The 8,597-nt window shown below is 40.7% G+C and overlaps 1 protein-coding gene and 1 long non-coding RNA gene across 4 annotated transcripts in view; one reads left to right on the forward strand and one right to left on the reverse strand.

Annotated features, from left to right (window-relative positions):
• Nucleotides 1-8,597, reverse strand: part of LOC106869147 (5'-AMP-activated protein kinase subunit gamma-1) — a 486,366-nt gene that overhangs the window by 363,865 nt on the left and 113,904 nt on the right. The window lies entirely within an intron of this gene.
• The window catches only part of LOC106869149 (uncharacterized), a 29,453-nt gene continuing 27,300 nt past the window's right edge, over nucleotides 6,445-8,597 (forward strand). The window contains exon 1 of the long non-coding RNA XR_001409375.2: nucleotides 6,445-7,536. This is a non-coding gene — a long non-coding RNA (uncharacterized LOC106869149). The remainder of the gene's footprint in view (nucleotides 7,537-8,597) is intronic.

Below are 8,597 nucleotides of genomic sequence, written 5' to 3' on the forward strand. Positions count from 1 at the left end.
TATAAATTGTGTGTGTGTGTATGTAGGGGTTGAACAGTTACATTTTTCAACATAGTCTCCTTGCTTTTTTGGTACACTTCTTCCAGCGGTCCACAAGCTTGCTTATTTAATCGGAGGAGAACGTTTTCGACTTGTGCAACCATTTATGAAGCGCTTCTTAGTTCTTAGCTAATCGACCACCTCGTAAAGGATGTCTGAGCGGTCCAAAGAGGTGATAGGGCCAGATCAGCATCTGCTTGCAGACTGTTCTAGCAACTGGAAACCCAATTTCTTAATGGTTTCAACGGTGCAGACGGCCGTATGTGAGCGTGCATTGCTGTGTAACAATCACACTTGCTTTGACAATAGACTCCATTTAGAAGTATAACATCCAGGGGTCACATCCGACGGTCGTTTCTGAGGGAACAATTGTGCAAAAATGAACTTGAGTTCACTCAATACCACCGTCTCCTTCGTTAAGGATGATTCAATTTGTACGATTACATTTAGTTTGAGTTATGGCGGGATCCGTTTCTGACAATCTTTATAAAGATATTAAGCTACTATTAAGAAGAAACTATTTATAATATTAGAGATGGTAGGCTGAAAATGGTCCAAGCCAAATTTTGTATTTCATAGTTATTGGAATTATCATTAGATATCGGGCACATCTGAATTCTTTTATTAATATTAGAACCAGGTTTTCTACTTCTTTAGCTACACATATCCACAATCTTAAAACGCAGAAAATACAGTATGAATTATCCTGGTCAATAGTAACAGAAGCCTCCACTTATAATTCATACACGCGTAAATGTAATTTTTGTATTAGGGAATCCCCGACTATTCTGTGTACGCATAACTCCCTAATGTTGAATAGGTTTTTGGACACCATCGTTTCTGGTAGACATAGGTCCTATTCGATCCTTAAGCATCTAGTGTTAACTCCACACAAAATAATTCCAATAAATATAAAATACAAAATTTGGTTTGGACCATCTTTAACCTATCATCTCTAATATTATAAATATATTCTTCTTAATAGTCGTAGCTTCATATCTTTATAGAAGTTGTCAGAAACCCGCCATAACACAAAATAAATGTAATTGTATAAATTGATTCATCCATTTTTATATACCAAGATTTTAAGCGAGTTACAAAACTTTGGGATTGACAATACGTTATATTTCAATTTCGTATTTTAATATCGTTTTTAAAAGTAAGTGTGATTATATATTTTCGTACAGTTTCGATATATTTTAAAAATATATTTATATCTATATATTTTGAATGTATTTTAAATACATTTTGAGCATATTTTCAAATATATATATATATTGTTAAAATACCTTAATAAAAAATGTTAAAACCAGACTGTTTTAACTTTATTCAACTGATATACTATTTAACACGCAGTTCAGCATAGAAAAATGCCCTCGGGAGCCTGCCACCCTCCACACTGCAAACATGTCCCACTCAGTGTAGTTGCGATAAGGTAATGAACTCCACCACACTGATTGCGCCAGTGCAGCAGGGCCTCTACATCAGTAATGCGATCCTGCTATCTGATATGCACGATGGAGCGCTGATGACGAAGTTGGACTCGCGTCAGGGCCTTGAAGTGCCTACGGAATATATATATATATATATATATATATATATGTATATATATATACGATGTTTAGTGTGACTGATGTATAAGAGTACATTTGGTATTCAATACGCCAGTCGTGACGTTTAGCTGTCATCTCGTCTTGTTCAGCAAATTTAACAGGTTTTAAGGGAATGTGAATATACATGTCAGTGTGTGTGTGTGTGTGTGTGTACGGACACACATTTCGATGATGATAGTGATGTTCAGTTTTGATCTAGCTAGCCACTTATGTTCAGCAATATGTCAACCGTGGCCATCCCGCCTTTTATTTAGGCACAATGTGAACGTGCAATGTGTTTGTTTTTTGGGGTTTTTTTTTTTTGCTTTAAATGGTGGAATGTCATTTGTAAAAGATTGGGCTGATATTTCTAGCAGGTGGAATGACCACTTAAGAAGCTCCCTTGCTGGTTCAATGTGTATGAGTATAGACATGTATGTGTGTACGTGCGTATGTATACGTGTATTTATACGCGTGTGTGCGCACGCGCATGTCTATGCATTTTTATATGTACATGTGTGTGTGTTTGCGCGTCTGTATGTGTATGCATGTGTGCATTTTTATATGTATGCATGTGTGTGTGTATGTGTCAGCGTGTTTATATGTATGTGGTCTATGTATGTCTGTACGTATTTATGTATGTGTGTATATGTATGCATGGCTGTGTTATGGCGTCGTATTGTAAATGTTTCATGTCGGTCGTCTTTCCAACGTACTTTTGAACGAACCTTTTGCAAAAATTGCCATTTTCCAATATGCACTTGTATCACTTTTGATACCCCTCTCATATATTTCATGATATCCCTCTCATATATTTCATGATATCCCTCTCATATATTCCATGATATCCCTCTCATATATTTTCTTCTTTCTGTTCCCGTCTCTCATCAAATATCGCATTCGAGCTCTGATCTATCGCATGTTTTCTCTTCGATGCATTTTTCAATCATTTTTTTGCTAGAGGCCTACATTATTATCGAAAGATACTTTTGATGTAAAAATACTTCCCTCTTCAACTGAACTCCGAACTCTGACCCAACCGACCTTTCCACCCAGCGAGATATCATGTGAATTAAGCGTAGTGTTATTTGTTTTATATCAGATGTGTTCCACGAGTTTAGCATGTGACATGAACTGATGGCCATGTGAAGACAAGTGGAAGACATAACAATGGTGCTATCGACCAGCTGTGGAGAACTAATGCTGTCTGATTCCGATTTGATTAAATCCTTGTTACGATGTCTTTCAGCCAGTTCTACGACAAAGAAACTCAAAGGCTCTGTTGATAATAAAGAAATAAACGATCTTTTATTTCTTCGCCAAAGTAGGAATTGAGAATATTCTATCTGTGACGGTGTACCCGAAAGTGTTGGAAGAAATGAAATCCGCAGACATAAAGGAAACGATAATATCATACAATAAAATCGATGAAGCTGTTTATTGCTGAAAGGACACGAAAGTAGATGCCGCCGGAACCAATATATCGATATGATAAACTACCGAGAGAAACCGTTTTTGGGAAGCTGATAACTTAGGGGCAGAAGGACAATCTGCTGAAAATGACCTTATACAAATGCAACAAATTGATGGACTTCAGAATTCTGCATATCGTTCTAGAATATTAGAACACTTGCAGTTTCAGGAAATGCTATTAGCGAGTTGTTGGCCATATTCAGCAGTTTGAAACGATTATAAGCCTGTACAGGCTTATGCAGCAGAACGAAAAGTGCCGTTCTCATAATAGCATTACCTGGGGGCAGACCTCGCCCTCCCCTAGCTATGCTACTGAGTGCCACATGTTAAGACTTTGAGGAAAAGCTTACATATAAGTCTTGCCCATAATATTAGAAAGTGTCCCGTTTTTGCGGAAGATATGCTATATCTATCAGGAGAAGAAGCATTTTAAGCATGTCTGGTCATCTCGAAAAGAGTTTGAGAAATGCTCCCAGTTGATGCTGATGCAGATAGTAACCAAGGGTTGAGCAATGTCTTCAGATCTAGGGACAGCGATGCCAACTCACTAACCTCCATTAAACTAAACAATGTTGGAAAACATGCAAGTAGATACGGTCAGCGACGTCACTATTATCTCAAAAATGTCTGGAGAAAACAAGGCTCATGATCTGGAATCTTGCATTGGCAGACTCAAGCAATTAGATGGCTCAGTTATCTAATTGCTTCGAAATCTTCAAACCATTTGGGCGACGGAAATTAGGAACGATGTATCGTATTTGATGGCATAAAAGACGCAAGGCCATATTTGATTCCTCCCCATTTTAGCAGCGTATATTTAGGAAGACAGGCTTTTAGTGTATTAAAGTTTATAGGAGACCCTATTTCGTAATAGGTGATATTTTTCAGAAATTTTTTTTTTTATTTGCAAAGAAAGTGTATTTTGTATATGCCATCAAATACGGTAATTTCCGTAACTATCGTTGATTGATCATATTGGAAAGAACGTGCCGACATGTAATAGCTCTTCACTTATTCATCACACACAATCTAAAGGGTTTTTAAAAGGTTTTTAAGCCGAAATAAAATTAAAAACTAACATTGAACGCCTACTTATCGTCGAGACAAATTTCTGTACATATTTATCTTCTTGTAGCCAAATTGAAGTAAATACTAATCAATGGCTTAATGAAAAGAGCTGAATGAAAAGAGCGCGATGGTAATTTACATATTTGCATAGATTACAACATAAGAGTAAATACAAATATAAATTCTGGCTTACCCTGACGCCATAATTCATGCTGGCCGATAAGAAGCAAGAAGCCTACCAATGATTCCAATTTCTGGTGAAACTCAGAAAGTAGCAACTGTGAGTACTCAATTTAGACTATTACGTTCGACATGCGTGTCATGCAGGATATAAACAACAAGCGCCATATTTCAATGTTCTACGGAAAATGTATTTGGCGATGTCAACGGGATAATAATTTATTGGGACGACATTTTCACCAGTGGCCGCACTATTGCTAAGCTGGAGCAGAAAATAATGGCAGTTACTCAGCTCCTATGGCATTGCTGGTGGAGGCACAATGGCCCAGTGGTTAGGGCAGCGGACTCGCGGTTTCGTTGAGTGTTTATTGAGCTAAAGCTCCACAAGGCTCCGGCAGGGGATGGTGGCGAAACCTGCTGTACTTTATCACCACAACTTTCTCTAGGCAGTTCCGTTGATCGGATCAACTGGAACCCTTGACGTCGTAAGCGTCGGAGTGCCAACAATAATGGCATTGCTGATACCGAAAAGAAGTGTCTTTCGTGCAGAGAAACTTATCTTCCGAGGCTATAAAATCTGCAGACAAGGTATCCAATTAAACAATTATCAAATTTTAAACCTCTATAACTTTTTCTTAGTTTCCTGAAAAAAGTGAAATATCTCATGAGATTCAGCTTAATTACATTAATGTACCGAATTTTAAAATTTTCAACAAACTTTGAATTTATTTACATTATTTACATTTGGTGGATATTTGTCCTCATCTTGTTTGTTATTAACACAACATTTCAGCTGATATACCCTCCAGCCTTCATCAGGTGTCTTGGGGAAAATTTCGGACTTGGGTTCTCATTCCTAAGGTATTTTTCGATGTTATTATTATTCTTGAATTTTCGAAAATTGGTAGCCAAACTGAAAAGATCCGAAATGTGAGTGTTTGCGAGTAACGTATGAAGGGCAAGGTTCACAATTTATCCGTAGATTAAAAAATTGAGAAACATCCGTTATCGATTTTCAATCCTTGTTGGGTTCTCATGAGAGATGTTTACATCACTTGACCAATCTCAAAGAATCAGGCAACCAAACTATTCAGGTACACGACGAATCCTGTAGCTTCAAGGAACTGGAGTGATTACACGCAGGCGCTGTCCCAGTAATTTTTCGAAGGGAAGGTCAGAAGGGAATACAATTGCAGGAGAAAAGGGCGCGCTTCTTTCTTGAGCTGGGGGGGGGGGCATGTGCCCATCATCACCCCCACTTGGGTCCGCCCCTGATACGACGGGACTTCTTTCAGTTTCTGTCTACCAAAACCCCTCACAAGGCTTCGTTCGGCCCAGGGCTATAGTAGAAGATACTTGACTCGGGTGCCACGCAGTACGACTGACGCAGACATGTGTGGGACGTAAACAAACTAACACTTGTTGAAACCATATCGGAAAGCAAACTTCATGCCAAACAACCACGCCTGCACCCGTGCCACATAGTTGCGCCAACGTATTTGTCTGTGTGGTATGTATGTATGTATGTATGTATGTGTGTATGTGTGTGTGTGTGTGTGAGTAAATATTTGCTTGGATGCACAACCAAACAGCTGAATGATATTTTAGATAATCAATCACTTTGGATGATGTCTTCACTAAACACCATTACCATCACCACCACCACCACTACCAACACCACCACCATCACCGTCACAATACGAACAAGCCTGGTCATTCGATCTGCTAGAAAGAACAACCAAATCTCCTTCAGATCCTATCTCCGCTGTATTTCACGTAAAAAAAAAATGAAACAAAATGAAAGGAAAAGAGGACATAGAAAGAAGATATTAGATGATGTAGTCCTAGATAGACTATACCAGAATAAAAGACTCATTGGTTATGTTTAAAGTGTTTTTGATCTTTGGTTTGTTGGATCAGAGCTAAGCAAGACAGAATCACACACACACACACACACACACACACACACACACACGCTCTAACACTCGCACATTATCACACTCACACACGTACACTCTCATTCACACACACATACGCACGCGGCCTTCATATTTGCCAAACGCCCCTTCCAAGACATTTTGTGAGAGAATCATTGTTGCATGGGCGATATTAGACGCAGAACTGTGGGCGTTTGTACCGGTGGAATCGATAACCAAACGAAATTCGTTGAAATAACAAGCCTTGGGCAATCACCACCAACAATGCCACCGCCATAAGGAAACTACCAAGAACACCTGTTCGCAACAATACCCGAAAATCATCAATCATTTGTTTGTTACGACTACACCGATGGAGTCTAATGATGGAGTCTCTACGTGTGGCCTTGCCGCATGTTAGAAATAGCAGCCAAATCGCTTTAAATCATACTCTACCTTTAGGACTAAACGATAACGACTTACACTCGAACACACGCCGGATAAGGTGACCTTGTTTCCTTGTTCATAGGAAAAAGTCAGGATAGCCACGGCTGGAATACTTATGATCGTAGATCTGTTTGACCAGGATCGACCTGGGGTTAAATAACAATAACGATGATCACTACTGCATCGTTGACTTCAACAAACAGCATTGTTAACATCAGTATTACAACCACCACCACCATTACTACCACCGCAACAACAACATTAACTAACACCACTGCCAACTTTGCTGGCTCTGATTGAGCAGACTTATCAGAAACGTTCCATCCACGACAGTCCCGCAGGATTACATTATAGAACGTGTTCTGTCTTTTTCAAAATGGTAAGGTGTGATTTGAAGGAATTTGGCTGCTATTTCTTGCAAGTCGAAATTTCCTTCTTCAGCTCGTAAAAATGAAAACCAGCACCACCACCACTGCGACTACTACCACCACCACCACTGCTACAACTAGAGTCGCTGCTGCTACTACTACGACCTTAACAGCAACAACGAGAACACCACCAATAAGCATCACCACTGCATCACCAAAAATACCATTGATCCCTCAACTGCCTCTACTACGAAAATAAAATTCGTAGCCACCATCAACCTCAACCATCCATCGTTGTGATCATCGCCACCACCACCACCAACAGCAACTCATTGAGATCGTCATTAAATGTTACGGTCAGATCAACAACACGAGCCAATCACCCCCTCCGCCGCCACTAACACCATCGCCACCAAATTGTAAGACCACCGATCAGACCACCGCCAACACCAGGTAACCATTTACCGTCTTACAACCTTAAGCGCCGCCACCACCAAAGGCACCGATGCCGCCACTTCCAATAACAAATCAGGCGATCACCACCGACACCATGATCAGGTCACCACCACCTCCATCACCACCACCACCTCCAGCCATCGACACAACCTCCATCACCACCTCCAGCCACCACTACCATCACCAGCCATCGACACAACCGCCGCCACCACGTCCGTCCGCCGCCGCCGCCGCCCTCACTGTAATCGCAAGTTGAATATTTCTCGGTTCTATTTTTAGCTGTGATTTTGGGCGAAGTCATTCTACTTATAGGTCTGTCTTTCTATATATAGAACACAGTGGAAAAGCTGATCTGGGGAAGGATAAATGGTGGTGGTGGTGGTGGTGAGGAAGATGGTGACGTTGGCAGTGAAGTAGTTATGATGGTGGTGGTGGTGAGGGAGGTAGTTGTGGACATGATGATAGTGATGGTGGTGGTTATTGTGAGATTGCTACGGTGGCGGCGGAAACGATGGTGGTGGTTGCGGTTATGACAGTGATAATTGCAGTGTTGGTCGTAGTATGTTGACGGTGGATTGGTGTGGAGCGTGTAGCAGCGATGGTATTTGAGATTGTCGTAGTGGTGGCGGGGGTGGTTGGAGCGGTGTTCGAATTCAAGCTGCAGCACCTGACTGGCATTTCGTTTTTTTGTGTGTGTGTGTGTTAAGACGAAAGAAAGAGAGAGACTAGACTTACTTTAGCTTAGCTAAACAGATCGATATATGGTGTATGTGTGTATGATCGTGTTTGACGTGCATTCAGAGGCGGGGGTTGATTCGGGGTCGGGGTGGTTAAAAAGAAAACGCGGCTGGTCGGCTGGTTAGGTGGCTGGCTAGAGTAGCTCGCTGGCTGGCTGGTTTTCTGGCTGGTCGTTCAGCTGGCTTGGTCGACTTCAAAGAGAACTGATTACAGGTGGCGATGTTGATACCTTCATTATCGTCGTCGTCATCGTCACCTCCAACTTATCCTACATTACACTGACCTTGACAATATCGATCTATTCGTTGATTTGTTTCTTT

Source organism: Octopus bimaculoides, chromosome 9 (assembly GCF_001194135.2).
Source record: "Octopus bimaculoides isolate UCB-OBI-ISO-001 chromosome 9, ASM119413v2, whole genome shotgun sequence".
Taxonomy (NCBI): domain Eukaryota; kingdom Metazoa; phylum Mollusca; class Cephalopoda; order Octopoda; family Octopodidae; genus Octopus; species Octopus bimaculoides.